At 38.8% G+C, this 23,419-nt stretch overlaps 3 long non-coding RNA genes across 3 annotated transcripts; 1 reads left to right on the top strand and 2 right to left on the bottom strand.

Annotated features, from left to right (window-relative positions):
• The first annotated feature begins 1,493 nt into the window (after nt 1-1,493).
• Nucleotides 1,494-3,511, top strand: LOC123411240. Its single transcript, XR_006613211.1, has 2 exons — nt 1,494-1,997; nt 2,631-3,511. It is a non-coding gene; the product is annotated as an uncharacterized LOC123411240 (long non-coding RNA).
• A 398-nt stretch (nt 3,512-3,909) lies between these two features.
• LOC123411241 lies at nt 3,910-8,232 on the bottom strand. The gene is made up of 2 exons (XR_006613212.1): nt 7,756-8,232; nt 3,910-4,830 (listed from the first exon to the last, which is right to left on the bottom strand). It is a non-coding gene; the product is annotated as an uncharacterized LOC123411241 (long non-coding RNA).
• Nucleotides 8,233-9,135: 903 nt separating this feature from the next.
• On the bottom strand, nt 9,136-12,888 carry LOC123411779. Its single transcript, XR_006613324.1, has 2 exons — nt 12,477-12,888; nt 9,136-9,453 (listed from the first exon to the last, which is right to left on the bottom strand). It is a non-coding gene; the product is annotated as an uncharacterized LOC123411779 (long non-coding RNA).
• Between the last annotated feature and the right edge of the window lie 10,531 nt (nt 12,889-23,419).

Here is a 23,419-nt window from a genome sequence, read left to right as displayed (position 1 = left end):
TACATTTAAAACAACAAAATGATAAATATGGTGAGTACTGATTAAGATATTACACCACTGTGTACACCTCAGTCATCTTATTGGCCTCGACAACCCCTCAAAGATCCTGCAAAATAAGCAAAATAATATAAAACCCTTCGTATTGAAAATAATATAAAAAGAAAATAAATAAAATCGTATTTACTTTTATAACTCGTATACGTAATCACATGTATTAACATTAAAATCTGTATTTATGACCTAATATAGTTTAGTTTAATTATAAATAATTTAAATAATCCCGGATATTTTTATATTATTTTGCTTATTTTCCAGGAACTTTGAGGGATTGTCGAGGCCAACAAGACGACTGAGGTGTACGCAGTGGTGTAATATCCTACTAAGTACTCACTATATTTATCGTTATGTTGTTTTAGATGTAGCAAAGTTCGTTCACTTGATGTTTTAAGTTGCAAATGGATTAAATTCCTATTGTCTTTCCACGCAGTTCCATTCTAAAGCAACACTTCTCTACCACCATAAGGTTCTCATTCAAATGCCATAATAGGCTACACACAGAACGACCAGCAAGGTTTTCTCTTATAGGGTCCCTAGCATAAGAAATCGTCCCATAAATTCATAAATAAAAATACCAAGTGAAAACACGAAACGACATCATTTCCACAACATAATTTACATATGTTTTCCGAATGGTTTACACAAGGGTAAAAGAAATTACCTTCTTACTACCTTCGCGAGCTTACAAATGCTCTGAATATTGTAGCTCTTATTACACGATGAAGAAGTACTACTACTACTAATACTACTACTACTACTACTGCTGAGCAACGAGCTTGCTAGCTGAGTTGCAGCTCTCTGCTCTGTCTATGGTTGGCTCTTCTCCGTCTGGTGTCTCTCTTCGCAGCAAGACTCCTCCTTTTATAGGCAAGAGAGCACCTCTTCGATGGCTTCCGGGAGAAGGCTCCTCTATTATTTCCTCATTCTTTCTCCTTGTCCATCATGCACCTAGTTTTTAGGCCTTCTAGGTTTTATAAGCATTGTAGCCATTATATCCCTTCTTTTTAGGGTATTAAGTGCATTTTGGAGGGGTTTGCACACCGTGTCTTGGCTGCAAATGGAGGTGGCATTGTCTTCTTTTTTGATTTTCTTCATCTCATGATTTTGTCTTGGACTTTAATCTTCAGAAATGTTACAATCTTTGGGTATGCATGTGCCCGTACACTGCGTGCTGATATACATGCTGCAATTTTTTTGAGGAGGAGGGGGGGGGGGTCTTCCCGTCCCATATATTATTCGGGCGCGGAGGACCTATACACCTACCGAATACTGATAGGAATCTACAATCTTAGTGTATATTGATATGAAATGCAAATTATATGGGCAGTGAAGACCCCGCTAAAATTTTTTATTGCATGTACGCGTACGCATATCAATAGCCAATGCAAACATATGTGCATGTTTGCCAAGTATGTCCACGTACATATACTAGCAGGCAGTGTACGTGCACATGCATACCCAACGATTGTAATATTTCTGAAGATTAAAGTCCAAGACAAAATAATGACGAAGAAGAAAATCAAAAAAGGAGACATTGTCACCTCCATTGGCAGCCAAAACACTGTGTGCAAACCATTCCAACATGCACTCAATATCCTATAAAGAAGGTCTATAATGGCTACAAAGCCTATAAAGCCTAGAAGGCCTAAAAACTATGTGCATGATGGACAATGAGTAAGAAAAAGGAAATAATAGAGGAGCCTTCTCCCGAAAGCCGTCCAAGAGGTGCTCTCTTGCCTATAAAAGGAAGAGTCTTGCTGCGAAGAGAGACACCAGAGGGAGAAGAATAAGCCACAGATAGAGCAGAGAGCTGCAACTCAGCTAGCAAGCTCGTTGCTCAGCAGTAGTATTAGTATTAGTAGTAGTAGTAGTATTTCTTCGTCGTGTAATAAGAGCTACAATATTGAGAGCATTTGTATGCTCGCGAAGATAGTTAGAAGGTAATTTCTTTTACCCTTGTGTAAACCTTTCGGGGTTCCCGAAAGGGAATACCATATGTAAATTATGTTATGGAAATGATGTAGTTTTGTGTTTTCACTTGGTATTTTTATTTATGGATTTATGGAACGAGCTCTTATGCTAGGGATCCTATAGGAAAAAACTCTGCCGGTAGTTCTGTGTGTAGCCTATTATGGCATTTGAAAGAGAACCTTATGGCCGTACAGAAGTGTTCCCTTCGGGTGGAACTTCCTGGGAAGACGATAGGAATTTACTCCATAAATTTGCAACTAAAAACATCAAGTGAACGAACTTAGCTACAATCTAAAACAACATAATGATAAATATGATGAGTAGTTAGTAGGATATTACACCACTGCGTACACCTGAGTCGTCTTGTTGGCCTCGATAGCCCTTCAAAGATCCTGCAAAATAAGCAAAATAATATAAAACAGTTCGTATTAAAAATAATATAAAAATAAAATAAATAAAACCGTATTTATTTTAATAACTCGTATACGTAATCACATATATGAACATTAAAAACTGAATTTATAACCTAACATAGTTTAGATTAATTATAAATAATATTAATAATCCCGTATATTTTTTATACTATTTTGTTTATTTTTCAGGATCTTTGAGGGGCTGTCGAGGCCAACAAGACGACTGAGGTGTACGAAGTGGTGTAATATCCTATTCAGTACTCACCATATTTATCATTATGTTGTTTTAGATGTAGCTAAGTTCGTTCGCTTGATGTTTTTAGTTGCAAATTTATGGACTAAATTCCTATCGTCTTTCCAGGCAGTTCAACCCGAAGGGAACACTTGTCTACGACAATAAGATTCTCATTCAAATGCCATAATAGGCTACACAAAGAAGTACCGGCAGAGTTTTCTACTATAGGATCCCTAGCATAAGAACTCGTCCCATAAATTCATAAATAAAAATACCAAGTGAAAACACGAAACTACATAATTTTCACAACATAATTTACATATGGTTTTCTCTGCCGGAAACCCTCGAAAGGTTTACACAAGGGTAAAAGAAATTACCATCTAACTACCTTCGCGAGCTTACAAATGCTCTCAATATTGTAGCTCTTATTACACGATGAAGAAGTACTACCACCACCACGACTACTACTACTACTAGTGAGCAACGAGCTTGCTAGCTGAGTTGCAGCTCTTTGCTCTATCTGTGGATGGTTATTCTTCGCCTGATGTCTATCTTCGCAGCTAGCAAGACTCCTCCTTTTATAGGCAAGAGAGCACCTCTTGGATGGCTTCCGGGAGAAGGCTCCTCTATTATTTCCTCCTTTCTCCTTGTCCATCTTGCACCTAGTTTTTAGGCCTTCTAGTCTTTATAGGCTTTGTTATCATTATAGCCCTTCTTTCTAGGCTATTGAGTGCATGTTGGAGGGGTTTGCACACCGTGTCTTGGCTGCAAATGGAGGTGGCATTGTAATCTTTTTTGATTTCCTTCATCGTCGTGATTTTGTCTTGGACTTTAATCTTCAGAAATATTACACTCTTTGGGTATGCATATGCCCGTACACTGCCTCCTTATATGTGTACGCGGGTATACTTGACTGCAAACATGCACATATGTGTACATTGGCTATTGATATGCCTACGCATACATGCAGCAATTTTTTTCGAGAGGGGTCTGCCCTGCCCATATATTATTCAGGCCCGGAGGACCTATACACCGACCGAATACTGATAGGAATCTAGAATCTTAGTGTATATCGATATGAAATATCAATTATATGGGCAGGGAAGACCCCCTCAAAAAACAATTGTAGCATGTATGCGTACGCATATGAATAGCCAATGCACACATTTTTGCATGTTTGCAGCCAGGTATGCTCACGAACACATATCAGCAGGCAGTGTACGGGCACATGCATACCCAAAGATTGTATATTTCTGAAGATTAAAGTACAAGACAAAATCATTACAAAGAATAAAATAAAAAAAGAAGACAATGCCACCTCAATTGGCAGCCAAGACACAGTGTGCAAACTCTTCCAACATGCAATCAATACCCTAGAAAGAAGGGCTATAATGGCTACAAAGCCTATAAAGCCTAGTACGCCTAAAAACTAGGTCCATGATCGAAAAGGAGAAAAAAAGAGGAAATAGTAGAGGAGCCTTCTCCTGGAAGCCATCCAAGAGGTGGTCGCTTGCCTATAAAAGGAGGAGCCTTGCTGCGAAGAGAGACACCAGACGGAGAAGAACCAACCACAAATAGACCAGAGAGCTGCAACTCAGCTAGCAAGCTCGTTCTCAGTAGTAGTAGTAGTAGTAGTAGTAGTAGTAGTAGTAGTAGTAGTACTATTTTCTCATCGTGTATTAAGAGCTACAATATTGAGAGCATTTGTAAGCTCGCGAAGGTAGTCAGAAGTTAATTTATTTTACCCTCGTGTAAACCTTCCGGGGGTTCCCGAAAGGGAAAACCATATGTAAATTATGTTGTGGAAATGATGTAGTTTCGTGTTTTCACTTGGTATTTTTATTTATGGATTTATGGGACGAGTTCTTATGCTAGGGATCCTATAGGAGAAAACTCTGTCGGTAGTTCTCTGTGTAGCCTAATATGGCATTTGAATGAGAACCTTATGGCCGTAGAGAAGTGTTCCCTTCGGATGGAACTCCATGGGAAGACGATAGAAATTTACTCCATGAATTTGTAACTAAAAACATCAAGTAAACGAACTTAGCTACATCTAAAACAACAAAATGATAAATATGGTGAGTACTGATTAGGATATTACACCACTGTGTACACCTCAGTCATCTTATTGGCCTCGACAGCCCCTCAAAGATCCTGCAAAATAAGCAAAATAATATAAAACCCTTCGTATTGAAAATAATATAAAAAGAAAATAAATAAAATCGTATTTACTTTTATAACTCGTATACGTAATCACATGTATTAACATTAAAATCTGTATTTATAACCTAATATAGTTTAGTTTAATTATAAATAATTTAAATAATCCCGGATATTTTTTATATTATTTTGCTTATTTTCTAGGAAATTTGAGGGGCTGTCGAGGCCAACAAGACGACCGAGGTGTACGCAGTGGTGTAATATCCTACTAAATACTCAATATATTTATCGTTATGTTGTTTTAGATGTAGCAAAGTTCGTTCACTTGATGTTTTAAGTTGCAAATGGATTAAAATCATATTGTCTTTCCACGCAGTTCCATTCTAAAGCAACACTTCTCTACCACCATAAGGTTCTCATTCAAATGCCATAATAGGCTACACACAGAACTATCAGCAAAGTTTTCTCTTATAGGGTCCCTAGCATAAGAAATCGTCCCATAAATTCATAAATAAAAATACCAAGTGAAAACACGAAACGACATCATTTCCATAACATAATTTACATATGTTTTCCGAATGGTTTACACAAGGGTAAAAGAAATGTAATTACCTTCTCACTACCTTCGCGAGTTTACAAATGCTCTCAATATTGTAGCTCTTATTACACGATGAAGAAGTACTACTACTACTAATACTACTACTACTACTGCTGAGCAACGAGCTTGCTAGCTGAGTTGCAGCTCTCTGCTCTGTCTATGGCTGGTTCTTCTCCGTCTGGTGTCTCTCTTCGCAGCAAGACTCCTTCTTTTATAGGCAAGAGAGCACCTCTTCGATGGCTTCCGGGAGAAGCTCCTCTATTATTTCCTCATTCTTTCTCCTTGTCCATCATGCACCTAGTTTTTAGGCCTTCTAGGTTTTATAAGCTTTGTAGCCATTATATCCCTTCTTTCTAGGGTATTGAGTGCATTTTGGAGGGGTTTGCACACCGTGTCTTGGCTGCAAATGGAGGTGGCATTGTCTTCTTTTTTGATTTTCTTCATCTCATGATTTTGTCTTGGACTTTAATCTTCAGAAATATTACAATCTTTGGGTATGCATGTGCCCGTACACTGCCTGCTGATATACATGCTGCAATTTTTTTGAGGAGGGGGCGGGGGGTCTTCCCGACCCATATATTATTCGGGCGCGGAGGACCTATACACCGACCGAATACTGATAGGAATCTAGAATCTTAGTGTATATTGATATGAAATGCAAATTATATGGGCAGTGAAGACCCCGCTAAAAAAAATTATAGCATGTACGCGTACGCATATCAATAGCCAATGCAAACATATGTGCATGTTTGCCAAGTATGTCCACGTACATATACCAGCAGGCAGTGTACGTGCACATGCATACCCAACGATTGTAATATTTCTGAAGATTAAAGTCCAAGACAAAATAATGACGAAGAAGAAAATCAAAAAAGGAGACATTGTCACCTCCATTGGCAGCCAAAACACTGTGTGCAAACCGTTCCAACATGCACTCAATGTCCTAGAAAGAAGGTCTATAATGGCTACAAAGCCTATAAAGCCTAGAAGGCCTAAAAACTAGGTGCATGATGGACAATGAGTAAGAATAAGGGAATAATAGAGGAGTCTTCTTCCGAAAGCCGTTCAAGAGGTGCTCTCTTGCCTATAAAAGGAGGAGTCTTGCTGCGAAGAGAGACACCAGACGGAGAAGAATAAGCCACAGATAGAGCAGAGAGCTGCAACTCAGCTAGCAAGCTCGTTGCTCAGCAGTAGTATTAGTATTATTAGTAGTAGTATTTCTTCGTCGTGTAATAAGAGCTACAATATTGAGAGCATTTGTATGCTCGCGAAGATAGTTAGAATGTAATTTCTTTTACCCTTGTGTAAACCTTTCGGGGGTTCCCGAAAGGGAATACCATATGTAAATTATGTTATGGAAATGATGTAGTTTTGTGTTTTCACTTGATATTTTTATTTATGGATTTATGGAACGAGCTCTTATGCTAGGGATCCTATAGGAAAAAACTCTGCCGGTAGTTCTGTGTGTAGCCTATTATGGCATTTGAAAGAGAACCTTATGGCCGTACAGAAGTGTTCCCTTCGGGTGGAACTTCCTGGGAAGACGATAGGAATTTACTTCATAAATTTGCAACTAAAAACATCAAGTGAACGAACTTAGCTACAATCTAAAACAACATAATGATAAATATGATGAGTAGTTAGTAGGATATTACACCACTGCGTACACCTGAGTCGTCTTGTTGGCCTCGATAGCCCTTCAAAGATCCTGCAAAATAAGCAAAATAATATAAAACAGTTCGTATTAAAAATAATATAAAAATAAAATAAATAAAACCGTATTTATTTTAATAACTCGTATACGTAATCACATATATGAACATTAAAAACTGAATTTATAACCTAACATAGTTTAGATTAATTATAAATAATATTAATAATCCCGTATATTTTTTATACTATTTTGTTTATTTTTCAGGATCTTTGAGGGGCTGTCGAGGCCAACAAGACGACTGAGGTGTACGCAGTGGTGTAATATCGTACTAAGTACTCACTATATTTATCGTTATGTTGTTTTAGATGTAGCAAAGTTCGTTCACTTGATATTTTAAGTTGCAAATGGATTAAATTCCTATTGTCTTTCCACGCAGTTCCATTCTAAAGCAACACTTCTCTACCACCATAAGGTTCTCATTCAAATGCCATAATAGGCTACACACAGAACGACCAGCAAAGTTTTCTCTTATAGGGTCCCTAGCATAAGAAATCGTCCCATAAATTCATAAATAAAAATACCAAGTGAAAACACGAAACGACATCATTTCCACAACATAATTTACATATGTTTTCCGAATGGTTTACACAAGGGTAAAAGAAATTACCTTCTAACTACCTTCGCGAGCTTACAAATGCTCTCAATATTGTAGCTCTTATTACACGATGAAGAAGTACTACTACTACTAATAATACTACTACTACTACTGCTGAGCAACGAGCTTGCTAGCTGAGTTGCAGCTCTCTGCTCTGTCTATGGTTGGTTCTTCTCCGTCTGGTGTCTCTCTTCGCAGCAAGACTCCTCCTTTTAGAAGCAAGAGAGCACCTCTTCGATGGCTTCCGGGAGAAGGCTCCTCTATTATTTCCTCATTCTTTCTCCTTGTCCATCATGCACCTAGTTTTTAGGCCTTCTAGGTTTTATAAGCTTTGTAGCCATTATATCCCTTCTTTCTAGGGTATTAAGTGCATTTTGGAGGGGTTTGCACACCGTGTCTTGGCTGCAAATGGAGGTGGCATTGTCTTCTTTTTTGATTTTCTTCATCTCATGATTTTGTCTTGGACTTTAATCTTCAGAAATGTTACAATCTTTGGGTATGCATGTGCCCATACACTGCCTGCTCATATACATGCTGCAATTTTTTTGAGGAGGAGGGGGGGGGGGTCTTCCCGACCCATATATTATTCGGGCGCGGAGGACCTATACACCGACCGAATACTGATAGGAATCTAGAATCTTAGTGTATATTGATATGAAATGCAAATTATATGGGCAGTGAAGACCCCGCTAAAAAAATTATAGCATGTACGCGTACGCATATCAATAGCCAATGCAAACATATGTGCTTGTTTGCCAAATATGTCCACGTACATATAACAGCAGGCAGTGTACGTGCACATGCATACCCAACGATTGTAATATTTCTGAAGATTAAAGTCCGAGACAAAATAATGACGAAGAAGAAAATCAAAAAAGGAGACATTGTCACCTCCATTGACAGCCAAAACACTGTGTGCAAACCGTTCCAACATGCACTCAATGTCCTAGAAAGAAGGTCTATAATGGCTACAAAGCCTATAAAGCCTAGAAGGCCTAAAAACTAGGTGCATGATGGACAATGAGTAAGAATAAGGGAATAATAGAGGAGTGTTCTTCCGAAAGCCGTCCAAGAGGTGCTCTCTTGCCTATAAAAGGAGGAGTCTTGCTGCGAAGAGAGACACCAGACGGAGAAGAATAAGCCACAGATAGAGCAGAGAGCTGCAACTCAGCTAGCAAGCTCGTTGCTCAGCAGTAGTATTAGTATTAGTAGTAGTAGTATTTCTTCGTCGTGTAATAAGAGCTACAATATTGAGAGCATTTGTATGCTCGCGAAGATAGTTAGAATGTAATTTCTTTTACCCTTGTGTAAACTTTTCGGGGGTTCCCGAAAGGGAATACCATATGTAAATTATGTTATGGAAATGATGTTGTTTTGTGTTTTCACTTGGTATTTTTATTTATGGATTTATGGAACGAGCTCTTATGCTAGGGATCCTATAGGAAAAAACTCTGCCGGTAGTTCTGTGTGTAGCCTATTATGGCATTTGAAAGAGAATCTTATGGCCGTACAGAAGTGTTCCCTTCGGGTGGAACTTCCTGGGAAGACGATAGGAATTTACTCCATAAATTTGCAACTAAAAACATCAAGTGAACGAACTTAGCTACATCTAAAACAACATAATGATAAATATGATGAGTACTGAGTAGGATATTACACCACTGCGTACACCTCAGTCGTCTTGTTGGCCTCGATAGCCCTTCAAAGATCCTGCAAAATAAGCAAAATAATATAAAACAGTTCGTATTAAAAATAATATAAAAATAAAATAAATAAAACCGTATTTATTTTAATAACTCGTATACGTAATCACATATATGAACATTAAAAACTGAATTTATAACCTAACATAGTTTAGATTAATTATAAATAATATTAATAATCCCGTATATTTTTTATACTATTTTGTTTATTTTTCAGGATCTTTGAGGGGCTGTCGAGGCCAACAAGACGACTGAGGTGTACGAAGTGGTGTAATATCCTATTCAGGACTCACCATATTTATCATTACGTTGTTTTAGATGTAGCTAAGTTCGTTCGCTTGATGTTTTTAGTTGCAAATTTATGGACTAAATTCCTATCGTCTTTCCAGGCAGTTCCACCCGAAGGGAACACTTCTCTACGACAATAAGATTCTCATTCAAATGCCATAATAGGCTACACAAAGAAGTACCGGCAGAGTTTTCTACTATAGGATCCCTAGCATAAGAACTCGTCTCATAAATTCATAAATAAAAATACCAAGTGAAAACACGAAACTACATAATTTTCACAACATAATTTACATATGGTTTTCCCTGCCGGAAACCCTCGAAAGGTTTACACAAGGGTAAAAGAAATTACCTTCTAACTACCTTCGCGAGCTTACAAATGCTCTAAATATTGTAGCTCTTATTACACGATGAAGAAGTACTACCACCACCACGACTACTACTACTACTGGTGAGCAACGAGCTTGCTAGCTGAGTTGCAGCTCTTTGCTCTATCTGTGGATGGTTATTCTTCGCTTGATGTCTTTCTTCGCAGCTAGCAAGACTCCTCCTTTTATAGGCAAGAGAGCACCTCTTGGATGGCTTCCGGGAGAAGGCTCCTCTATTATTTCCTCCTTTCTCCTTGTGCATCTTGCACCTAGTTTTTAGCCCTTCTAGTCTTTATAGGCTTTGTAGCCATTATAGCCCTTCTTTCTAGGCTATTGAGTGCATGTTAGAGGGGTTTGCAGACCGTGTCTTGGCTGCAAATGGAGGTGGCATTGTCATCTTTTTTGATTTCTTTCATCGTCGTGATTTTGTCTTGGACTTTAATCTTCAGAAATATTATACTCTTTGGGTATGCATATGCCCGTACACTGCCTCCTTATATGTGTACGCGGGTATACTTGACTGCAAACATGCACATATGTGTGCATTGGCTATTGATATGCCTACGCGTACATGCTGCAATTTTTTTCGAGAGGGGTCTTCCCTGCCCATATATTATTCGGGCGCGGAGGACCTATACACCGACCGAATACTGATAGGAATCTAGAATCTTAGTGTATATCGATATGAAATATCAATTATATGGGCAGGGAAGACCCCCTCAAAAAACAATTGTAGCATGTATGCGTACGCATATGAATAGCAAATGCACACATTTTTGCATGTTTGCAGCCAAGTATGCTCACGTACACATATCAGCAGGCAGTGTACAGGCACATGCATACCCAAAGATTGTATATTTCTGAAGATTAAAGTCCAAGACAAAATCATTACAAAGAATAAAATAAAAAAAGAAGACAATGCCACCTCCATTGGCAGCCAAGACACAGTGTGCAAACTCTTCCAACATGCAATCAATACACTAGAAAGAAGGGCTATAATGGCTACAAAGCCTATAAAGCCTAGTACGTCTAAAAACTAGGTCCATGATCGAAAAGGAGAAAAAAAGAGGAAATAGTAGAGGAGCCTTCTCCTGGAAGCCATCCAAGAGGTGCTCGCTTGCCTATAAAAGGAGGAGTCTTGCTGCGAAGAGAGACACCAGACGGAGAAGAACCAACCACAAATAGACCAGAGAGCTGCAACTCAGCTAGCAAGCTCGTTCTCAATAGTAGTAGTAGTAGTAGTAGTAGTAGTAGTAGTAGTACTAGTAGTATTTCCTCATCGTGTATTAAGAGCTACAATATTGAGAGCATTTGTAAGCTCGCGAAGGTAGTCAGAAGTTAATTTATTTTACCCTCGTGTAAACCTTCCGGGGGTTCCCGAAAGGGAAAACCATATGTAAATTATGTTATGGAAATGATGTAGTTTCGTGTTTTCACTTGGTATTTTTATTTATGGATTTATGGGACGAGTTCTTATGCTAGGGATCCTATAGGAGAAAACTCTGTCGGTAGTTCTCTGTGTAGCCTAATATGGCATTTGAATGAGAACCTTATGGCCGTAGAGAAGTGTTCCCTTCGGATGGAACTCCATGGGAAGACGATAGAAATTTACTCCATGAATTTGCAACTAAAAACATCAAGTAAACGAACTTAGCTACATCTAAAACAACAAAACGATAAATATGGTGAGTACTGACTAGGATATTACACCACTGTGTACACCTCAGTCATCTTGTTGGCCTTGACAGCCCCTCAAAGATCCAACAAAATAAGCAAAATAATATAAAACCCTTCGTATTAAAAATCATATAAAAAGAAAATAAATAAAATCGCATTTACTTTTATAACTCGTATACGTAATCACATGTATTAACATTAAAATCTGTATTTATAACCTAATATAGTTTTGTTTAATTATAAATAATTTAAATAATCTCGGATATTTTTTATATTATTTTGCTTATTTTCCAGGAACTTTGAGGGGCTGTCGAGGCCAACAAGACGACTGAGGTGTACGCAGTGGTGTAATATCCTACTAAGTACTCATTATATTTATCGTTATGTTGTTTTAGATGTAGCAAAGTTTGTTCACTTGATGTTTTAAGTTGCAAATGGATAAAATTCCTATTGTCTTTCCACGCAGTTCCATTCTAAAGCAACACTTCTCTACCACCATAAGGTTCTCATTCAAATGCCATAATAGGCTACACACAGAACTACCAGCAAAGTTTTCTCTTATAGGGTCCCTAGCATAAGAAATCGTCACATAAATTCATAAATAAAAATACCAAGTGAAAACACGAAACGACATCATTTCCACAACATAATTTACATATGTTTTCCGAATGGTTTACACAAGGGTAAAAGAAATTACCTTCTAACTACCTTCGCGAGCTTACAAATGCTCTCAATATTGTAGCTCTTATTACACGATGAAGAAGTACTACTACTACTAATACTACTACTACTACTACTGCTGAGCAACGGGCTTGCTAGCTGAGTTGCAGCTCTCTGCTCTGTCTGTGGCTGGTTCTTCTCCGTCAGGTGTCTCTCTTCGCAGCAAGACTCCTCCTTTTATAGGCAAGAGAGCACCTCTTCGATGGCTTCCGGGAGAAGGCTCCTCTATTATTTCCTCATTCTTTCTTCTTGTCCATCATGCACCTAGTTTTTAGGCCTTCTAGGTTTTATAAGCTTTGTAGCCATTATATCCCTTCTTTCTAGGGTATTGAGTGCATTTTGGAGGGGTTTGCACACCGTGTCTTGGCTGCAAATGAAGGTGGCATTGTCTTCTTTTTTGATTTTCTTCATCTCATGATTTTGTCTTGGACTTTAATCTTCAGAAATATTACAATCTTTGGGTATGCATGTGCCCGTACACTGCCTGCTGATATACATGCTGCAATTTTTTTGAGGAGGAGGGGGGGTCTTCCCGTCCCATATATTATTCGGGCGCGGAGGACCTATACACCGACCGAATACTGATAGGAATCTAGAATCTTAGTGTATATTGATATGAAATGCAAATTATATGGGCAGTGAAGACCCCGCTAAAAAAATTATAGCATGTACGCGTACGCATATCAATAGCCAATGCAAACATATGTGCATGTTTGCCAAGTATGTTCACGTACATATACCAGCAGGCAGTGTACGTGCACATGCATACCCAGCGATTGTAATATTTCTGAAGATTAAAGTCCAAGACAAAATAATGACGAAGAAGAAAATCAAAAAAGGAGACATTGTCACCTCCATTGGCAGCCAAAACACGGTGTGCAAACCGTTCCAACATGCACTCAAAGTCCTAAAAAGAAGGTCTATAATGGCTACAAAGCCTATAAAGCCTAGAAGGCCTAAAAACTATGTGCATGATGGACAATGCGTAAGAATAAGGGAATAATAGAGGAGCCTTCTCCCGAAAGCCGTCCAAGAGTTGCTCTCTTGCCTATAAAAGGAGGAGTCTTGCTGCGAAGAGAGACACCAGACGGAAAAGAATAAGCCACAGATAGAGGAGAGAGCTGCAACTCAGCTAGCAAGCTCGTTGCTCAGCAGTAGTATTAGTATTAGTAGTAGTAGTATTTCTTCGTCGTGTAATAAGAGCTACAATATTGAGAGCATTTGTATGCTCGCGAAGATAGTTAGAAGGTAATTTCTTTTACCCTTGTGTAAACCTTTCGGGGGTTCCCGAAAGGGAATACCATATGTAAATTATGTTATGGAAATGATGTTGTTTTGTGTTTTCACTTGATATTTTTATTTATGGATTTATGGAACGAGCTCTTATGCTAGGGATCCTATAGGAAAAAACTCTGCCGGTAGTTCTGTGTGTAGCCTATTATGGCATTTGAAAGAGAACCTTATGGCCGTACAGAAGTGTTCCCTTCGGGTGGAACTTCCTGGGAAGACGATAGGAATTTACTCCATAAATTTGCAACTAAAAACATCAAGTGAACGAACTTAGCTACATCTAAAACAACATAATGATAAATATGATGAGTACTGAGTAGGATATTACACCAGTGCGTACACCTCAGTCGTCTTGTTGGCCTCGATAGCCCTTCAAAGATCCTGCAAAATAAGCAAAATAATATAAAACAGTTCGTATTAAAAATAATATAAAAATAAAATAAATAAAACCGTATTTATTTTAATAACTCGTATACGTAATCACATATATGAACATTAAAAACTGAATTTATAACCTAACATAGTTTAGATTAATTATAAATAATATTAATAATCCCGTATATTTTTTATATTATTTTGTTTATTTTTCAGGATCTTTGAGGGGCTGTCGAGGCCAACAAGACGACTGAGGTGTACTAAGTGGTGTAATATCCTATTCAGTACTCACCATATTTATGATTATGTTGTTTTAGATGTAGCTAAGTTCGTTCGCTAGATGTTTTTAGTTGCAAATTTATGGATTAAATTCATATCGTCTTTCCAGGCAGTTCCACCCGAAGGGAACACTTCTCTACGACAATAAGATTCTCATTCAAATGCCATAATAGGCTACACAAGAAGTACCGGCAGAGTTTTCTTCTATAGGATCCTAGCATAGGAACTCGTCCCATAAATTCATAAATAAAAATACCAAGTGAAAACACGAAACTACATAATTTCCACAACATAACTTACATATGGTTTTCCCTGTCGGAAACCCTCGAAAGGTTTACACAAGGGTAAAAGAAATTACCCTCTAACTACCTTCGCGAGCTTACAAATGCTCTCAATATTGTAGCTCTTATTACACGATGAAGAAGTACTACTACTACTACTGGTGAGCAACGAGCTTGCTAGCTGAGTTGCAGCTCTTTGCTCTATCTGTGGCTGGTTCTTCTTCGTCTGGTGTCTTTCTTCGTAGCTAGCAAGACTCCTCCTTTTATAGGCAAGAGAGCACCTCCTGGATGGCTTCCGGGAGAAGGCTCCTCTATTATTTCCTCCTTTCTCCTTGTCCATCTTGCACCTAGTTTTTAGGCCTTCTAGTCTTTATAGGCTTTGTAGCCATTATAGCCCTTCTTTCTTGGGTATTGAGTGCATGTTGGAGGGTTTGCACACCGTGTTTTGGCTGCAAGTGGAGGTGGCATTGTCTTCTTTTTTGATTTTCTTCATCGTCATGATTTTGTCTCGGACTTTAATCTTTAGAAATATTAGGGTATGCATTTGCCCATACACTGCCTGCTGATATGTGTACGCGGGCATACTTGACTGCAAACATGCACATATGTGTGCTTTGGCTATTGATATGTGTACGCATACATGCTGCAATTTTTTTCAAGAGGGGTATTCCCTGCCCATATATTATTCGGGCACGGAGGATCTATACCCCAACCGAATACTGATAGGAATCTAGAATCTTAGTGTATATCGATATGAAATATCAGTTATATGAGCAGGGAAGACCGCCTCAGAAAACAATTGTAGCATATATGCGTACGCATATGAATAGCCAACGCACACATATGTGCATGTTTGCAGCCAAGTATGCTCGCGTACACATATCAGCAGGCAGTGTACGGGCACATCCATACCCAAAGATTGTATATTTCTGAAGATTATAGTCCAAGATAAAATCATGACGAAGAAGAAAATCAAAAAAGAAGACAATGTCACATCCATTGGCAGCCAAAACACGGTGTGCAAACTCTTCCAACATGCACTGAATACCGTAGAAAGAAGGACTATAATGGCTACAAAGCCTATAAAGCCTAGAACGCCTAAAAACTAGGTCCATGATCGAAAAGGAGAAAAAAGGAGGAAATAGTAGAGGAGCCTTCTCCTGAAAGCCATCCAAAAGGTGCTCTCTCGCCTATAAAAGGACGAGTCTTGTTGCGAAGAGAGACACCAGACGGAGAAGAACCAGCCACAGATAGAGCAGAGAGCTGCAAATCAGCTAGCAAGCTCGTTGCTCAGTAGTAGTAGTAGTGGTAGTAGTAGTAGTACTTCCTCGTCGTGTAATAAGAGGTACAATATTGAGAGCATTTGTAAGCTCGTGAAGGTAGTCAGAAGTTAATTTATTTTACCCTCGTGTAAACCTTCCGGGGGTTTCCGAAAGGGAAAATCATATGTAAATTATGTTGTGGAAATGATGTAGTTTCGTGTTTTCACTTGGTATTTTTATTTATGGATTTATGGGACGATTTCTTATGCTCGGGATCCTATAGGAAAAAACTCTGCCGGTATATTATTTTGCTTATTTTCCAGGATCTTTGAGGGGCTGTCGAGGCCAACAAGACGACTGAGGTGTACGCAATGGTGTAATATCCTACTCAGTACTCACCATATTTATCGTTATGTTGTTTTAGATGTAGCTAAGTTCGTTCACTTGATGTTTTTAGTTGCAAATTTATGGAGTAAATTTCTATGGTCTTCACACGCAGTTCCATTCTAAAGGAACATTTCTCTACGACCATAAGGTTCTCATTCAAATGCCATAATAGGCTACACATAGAACTACCGGCAGAGTTTTCTCCTATAGGGTCCCTAGCATAAGAAGTCGTCCCATAAATTCATAAATAAAAATACCAAGTGAAAACACGAAATTACATCATTTCCACAACATAATTTACATATGTTTTCGAAAGGTTTACACATAGCAAAAAGGTGCACGCTATAGAAGAGATTAACTCTCTTAGTGCTAAGATGGAGGAGTTGATGAATTTGGTTGCTCGTAGAAACGCTACTGTAGATCCTAATGACATGCCACTATCTTCTTTGATTGAGAGTAGTAACGCTAGTTTGGACATGAATTTTGTTGGTAGGAACAATTTTGGCAACAACAATGATTTTAGAGGAAACTATGTTCCTAGGCCTTTTCCTAGTAACTCCTCTAACAATTATGACAATTCCTACGGCAACACTTATGGAAATCATAACAAATTACCCTCTGATCTAGAGAGTAATATCAAGGAGTTCATCAACTCTCAAAAGATTTCAATGCGTCAATAGAGAAAAAACTACTCAAAATAGACGATTTGGCTAAGAGCGTTGATAGGATGTCTTGTGATATTGATGCTTTGAAAGTTAGATGCGCTCCTCCCAAGATCAACTTGGATCAAACTTTGAAAGCTATGTGTATCTCCATGAATGAGGGCAAAGAAAGAACCACCCAAATCCGTGCTATACATGAATGGTTTAAAAGGGTGTGTTCTAGTGATGCAAATCAGGAAGATCTTAAAGTGCTTGGTGTGTCTCCTCTTGAATATTTGTTTTCGCGTGTCAAACCTACTTACGGAGGGGCTGGATATGAATCCACTTTGTTGAAAAACGCCCCGATGATTCGGAGTCCACTTTGGATTTCAAGGAATTCAGTTATGATAATTGCTCCTTGTTTGAATGCATTTCTTTGATGCAATCCATTGCAAACTGTCCACATGCTTATAGCCAAAGTAAAGCCTTTATCGCGCATATCGTAGATGCTATGATGAAATCTCTTGAAGAGAAGCTCGAACTAGAAGTCTCGATACCTAGACAATTTCATGATGAGTGGGAACCTACTATCAAAATCAAGATCAAAAACTATGAGTGCAATGCTTTGTGTGATTTGGGTGCTAGTGTTTCCGCGATTCCAAAGTCTTTATGTGATATTCTTGGTTTTCATGAGATTGAAGAGTGTTCTCTTAATTTGCATCTTGCGGATTCTCCTGTCAAGAAACCCATGGGAAGGATCGATGTTGTTCTTATTTTTGCAAATAAGAACTATGTACCCGTGGATTTCATTGTACTTGACATAGATTGCAATCCTTCATGCCCCATTATTCTTGGTAGACCTTTCCTAAGGACTATTGGTGCTATCATCGATATGAAGGAAGGGAATATTAGATTTCAATTTCCCTTAAAAAAGGGCATGGAGAACTTTCCTAGGAAGAAAATAAGATTGCCTTATGACTTTATGATGAGGGCTACTTATGGTTTGAGCACCAAAGATGACTATACGTGATTCCATCACTTTCGCCTAGCTAAGGGCGTTAAACAAAAATGCTTGTTGGGAGGCAACCCAACGAATCTATCCTTTTTATTTCTGTTTTATGTTTTCCACACTTTCATAATTCTGTTATGATTGTGTTTTTTGTGTTTATTTTTGCGTTTGTGCCAAGCAAAACCGTTATGATTAGTCTTGAGGATGATTGTTTGGTCATGCTGGGAAAGACAGAAACTTTCTACTCACGAAAAGATTTTTTTTTTCTGTAAGAGCTTTTGAGTTGATTCTTTTTTCTGCTGATTTCTACGCAAATGCTTCAGACTGTCGTAATCTTTCAGAATTTTGGAAGTACCAGAGGTATACGAAACATACAGATTGCTACAGACTGGTCTGCTGTTAACAGATTCTGTTTTTGTTGTGTTGGTTGCTTATTTTGATGAAACTATGGATAGTATCGGGGGTATTAGCCATGGAAGATTGAAATTACAGTAACCCAACATCAGCACAAGTATAATTGAAGTTTGCTAAAGTACCTAAGGAAGTGGTGGTTTGCTTTCTTGTACTAATGTTATCACGAGTTTGTGTTTAAGTTTCGTGTTGTGAAGTTTTCAAGTTTTGGATGAAGTTCTTATGGACAAAGAGATAAAGAGTGGCAAGAGCTCAAGCTTGGGGATTCCCAAGGCACCCCAAGAGTTCAAGGATGTCGTAAAAGCCTAAGCTTGGGGGTGCCCCGGGAAGGCATCCCCTCTCTTGTCTTCAATCCATCGGTAATGTTACTTGGGGCTATATTTTTATTCACCACATGTTATGTGTTTTTTCTTGGAGCGTCTTGTATCATAGGAGTCTTTTATTTTTGTTGTGTCACAATCATCCTTGTTGCACACCTAGAGAGAGAGACATGCACACACTGTGATTTTGTCGAGCTTCACTTATATCTTTTGGTAGACAATTCAGCTCACATGTCCTTCACTTATATCTTTTGAGCTAGATACTTTTGCTCTATGTGCTTCACTTATATATTTTAGAGCACAGCGGTGCGTAGTTTGGTAGTTGATCTATGCTTTGAAAGTAGTCTCAAAAGGGGTAGTTATCCAAAGGGATACGAAAACTTCCACCTCCATGTGCACTGAATAGTTAGAGAAGTTTGATTCATCCCAATTAGTTTTGAGTTGTGGTTATGGTAATATTGAAGTCATGCTAGTAAGGTGTTGTGAATCTAGAAATACTTGTGTTGAAGTTAGTGATTCCCGTAGCATGCACGTATGGTGAACCGCTATGTGATGAAACTTTTGCGTGGCGGTCGGGATCGCGCGATGGTTTATACCTACCAACCCTTCCCCTAGGAGTATGCGTTGAATGCTTTGTTTCGATTACTAATAAAACTTTTGCAACAAGTATATGAGTTCTTCGTGACTAATGTTGAGTCCATGGTCTAGATGCACTTTCACCTTCCACCATCACTATCTTCTTAGTGCCGTGCAACTTTCGTCGGTGCACAAAACCCACCATTAGCCTCCCTCAAAACAGCCACCATACCTACCTACTATGGATTTTTCAAAGTCATTCCGAGATATATTGCCATGCAACTACCACCATGATATGTGCCACCACGTCTACATTGCCTTTGCATGATCGTAAGATGGATAGCATGATGTTTCCATTGATGTCCATGCCACGCTAGATCATTGCCACGGTACACTACCCAAGGCATTCCATATAGAGTCATAATTGCTCTAAGTTTTGAGTTGAAAGTGTGATGATCATCATTATTGGAGCATTGTCCCATGTGAGGAAATAAAAGAGGCCAAAGAAGCCCATAAAAAAAGAGGCCGAAGGGCCCACCAAAATAAAAATAAAATAAAATAAATGAGAGAAAAAGAGAGAAGGGACAATGCTACCACTTTTTCCACACTTGTGCATTTTGAGCACCATGATCTTCATGATTGAGAGTCTCTCGTTTTGTCACCACCATATAGCTAGGGGGAATTCTCATTATATAACTTGGCTTGTATATTCCAATGATAGGCTTCCTCAAAATTGCCTTAGGTCTTCGTGAGCAAGCAAGTTGGATGCACACCCACTAGTTTTCTTTAAGAGTTTTCACATACTTGTAGCTCTAGTGCATCATTTGTATGGCAATCCCTACTCATTCACATTGATATTTATTGATGAGCATCTCCACAGCTCATTGATATGCCTAGTTAATGTGACTATCTTCTCCTTGATATCTTATATGCATGATTTGATATCCTTGTAAGTCTCTCCGAGTCTTAGGTTTTGTTTGGCCAACTAGATCTATGATTCTTGCAATGGGAGAAGTGCTTGGTTTTGGGTTCTGCCATGTGGTGACCTTTCCCAGTGACAGTAGGGGCAGCAAGGCACACATCAAGCAGTTGCCATCAATGGTAAAAAGATGGGGGGTTTTATCATTGGTTTGAGATTATCCCTCTACATCATGTCATCTTGATTAAGGAGTTACTCTGTTCTTATGGACTTAATACACTAGATGCATGCTGGATAGCGGTCGACGTGTGGAGTAATAATAGTAGATGCAGAAAGTATCGGTCTACTTGTTTCGGACGTGATGCCTATAGAAATAATCATTGCATAGATATCGTCACGACTCTGCACAGTTCTATCAATTGCTCGACAGTAATTTGTTCACCCACTGTCTACTTGCTTTTATGAGAGAAGCCACTAGTAAACACTACGGCCCCCGGGTCTATTCACATCCATCGTTTACAACTCCATTTTTACTTTGCTTTGTTACTTTGTTGCTTTCAGTTCTCACTTGGCAAACAATCTATAAGGGATTAACAACCCCTTCATAGCGTTGGGTGCAAGCTATTGTGTTTGTGCAGGATCTTGAGATGCTCTTCCGCCGGATTGATACCTTGGTTCTCAAACTGAGGGAAATACTTACCGTCGCTGTGCTACATCATCCTTTCCGCATCGAGGGAACACCAACGCAAGGCTCCAAGGCCACGGGGGAAATCCTTTGCGTACTTGCCTAGGAAGTCATTTAAGGCGTAGCCGCAGCTGAAGGATTCCTGGTCCCGTCGACACAACTATTTCTGGCGCCGTTGCAAGGGATACACAGCTGCCATCAGCATACTTGAGTGCAAACATGCACATATGTGTGCATTGCCTATTGATATGCGTACGCATCATGCTGCAATTTTTTTGAGAGGGGTCTTCCCTGCCCATATATTATTCAGGCGCGGAGGACCTATACCCCGACCGAATACTGATACGAATCTAGAATCTTAGTGTATATCGATATGAAATATCAATAATATGGGCAGGGAAGACCCCCTCGAAAAACAATTGTAGCATGTATGCGTACGCATATGAATAGCCAATGCACACATATGTGCATGTTTGCAGCCAAGTATGCTCGCGTACACATATCAGCACGCAGTGTACGGGCACATGCATACCCAAAGATGCTATATTTCTGAAGATTAAAGTCTAAGACAAAATCATGACGAAGAAGAAAATCAAAAAAGAAGACATTGCCACCTCCATTGGCAGCCAAGACACGGTGTGCAAACTCTTCCAACATGCACTCAATACCCTAGAAAGAAGGGTTATAATGGCTACAAAGCCTATAAAGCCTAGAACGCCTAAAAACTAGGTCCATGATCGAAAAGGAGAAAAAAGGAGGAATTAGCAGATGAGCCTTCTCCTGGAAGCCATCCAAGAGGTGCTCCCTTGCCTATAAAAGGAGGAGTCTTGCTGCGAAGAGAGACACCAAACGGAGAAGAACCAGCCACAGATAGAGAAGAGAGCTGCAACTCAGCTAGCAAGCTCGTTGCTCAGTAGTAGTAGTAGTAGTAGTAGTACTTCCTCATCGTGTAATAGGAGCTACAATATTGAGAGCATTTGTAAGCTCGCGAAGGTAGTAAGAAGTTATTTTATTTTACCCTCGTGTAAACCTTCCGGGGGTTCCCGAAAGGGAAAACCGTATGTAAATTTTGTTGTGGAAATGATGTAGTTTCGTGTTTTCACTTGGTATTTTTATTTATGGATTTAAGAGACGAGTTCTTATGCTAGGGATCCTATAGGAGAAAACTCTGCCGGTAGTTCTTTGTGTAGCCTATTATGGCATTTCAATAAGAACCTTATGACCGTAGAGAAGTGTTCCTTTCGGATGGAACTGCATGGGAAGACGATAGGAATTTTCTCCATCAATTTGCAACTAAAAACATCAAGTGAACGAATTTAGCTACATCTAAAACAACAAAATGATAAATATGGTGAGTACTAAGTAAGATATTACACCACTGTGTACACCTCAGTCGTCTTGTTGGCCTCGACAGCCCTCAAAGATCCTGCAAAATAAGCAAAATAATATAAAACCCTCCGTATTAAGAATAATATAAAACAAAAATAAATAAAACTGTATTTACTTTTATAACTTGTACACGTAATCTCATATATTAACATTAAAATCTGTATTTATAACCCAATATAGTTTAGTTTAATTATAAATAATTATAACTTGTACACGTAATCCCGTATATTTTTTTATATTATTTTGCTTATTTTCCAGGATCTTTGAGGGGCTGTTGAGGCCAACAAGACGACTGAGGTGTACGCAGTGGTGTAATATCCTACTCAGTACTCACCATATTTATCGTTATGTTGTTTTAGATGTAGCTAAGTTCGTTCACTTGATGTTTTTAGTTGCAATTTTATGGAGTAAATTCCTATGGTCTTCCCACGCAGTTCCATTCTAAAGGAACACTTCTCTACGATCATAAGATTCTCATTCAAATGCCATAATAGGCTACACACAGAACTACCGGCAGAGTTTTCTCCTATAAGGTCCCTAGCATAAGAACTCGTCCCATAAATTCATAAATAAAAATTCCAAGTGAAAACACGAAACTACATCAGTTCCACAACATAATTTACATATGTTTTCCGAATGGTTTACACAAGGGTAAAATAAATTACCATCTAACTACCTTCGCGAGCTTACAAATGCTCTCAATATTATAGCTCTTATTACACGATGAAAAAGTAGTACTACTACTAATACTACTAGTACTACTACTGCTGCTGCTGAGCAACGGGCTTGCTAGCTGACTTGCAGCTCTCTGCTCTCTCTATGGCTGGTTCTTCTTCGTCTGGTGTCTCTCTTCGCAGCAAGACTCCTCCTTTTATAGGCAAGAGAGCACCTCTTCGATGGCTTCCGGGAGAAGGCTCCTCTATTATTTCCTCATTCTTTCTCCTTGTCCATCATACACCTAGTTTATAGGCCTTCTAGGCTTTATTGGCTTTGTAGTCATTATATACCTTCTTTCTAGGCTATTGAGTTCATGTTGGAGGGGTTTGCACACCGTGTCTTGGCTGCAAATGGAGGTGGCATTGTCTTCTTTTTTGAT

Source organism: Hordeum vulgare, chromosome 7H, assembly GCF_904849725.1.
Source record: "Hordeum vulgare subsp. vulgare chromosome 7H, MorexV3_pseudomolecules_assembly, whole genome shotgun sequence".
NCBI classification, from domain to species: domain Eukaryota; kingdom Viridiplantae; phylum Streptophyta; class Magnoliopsida; order Poales; family Poaceae; genus Hordeum; species Hordeum vulgare.
This window is presented reverse-complemented; position numbering and strand designations above follow the sequence as displayed.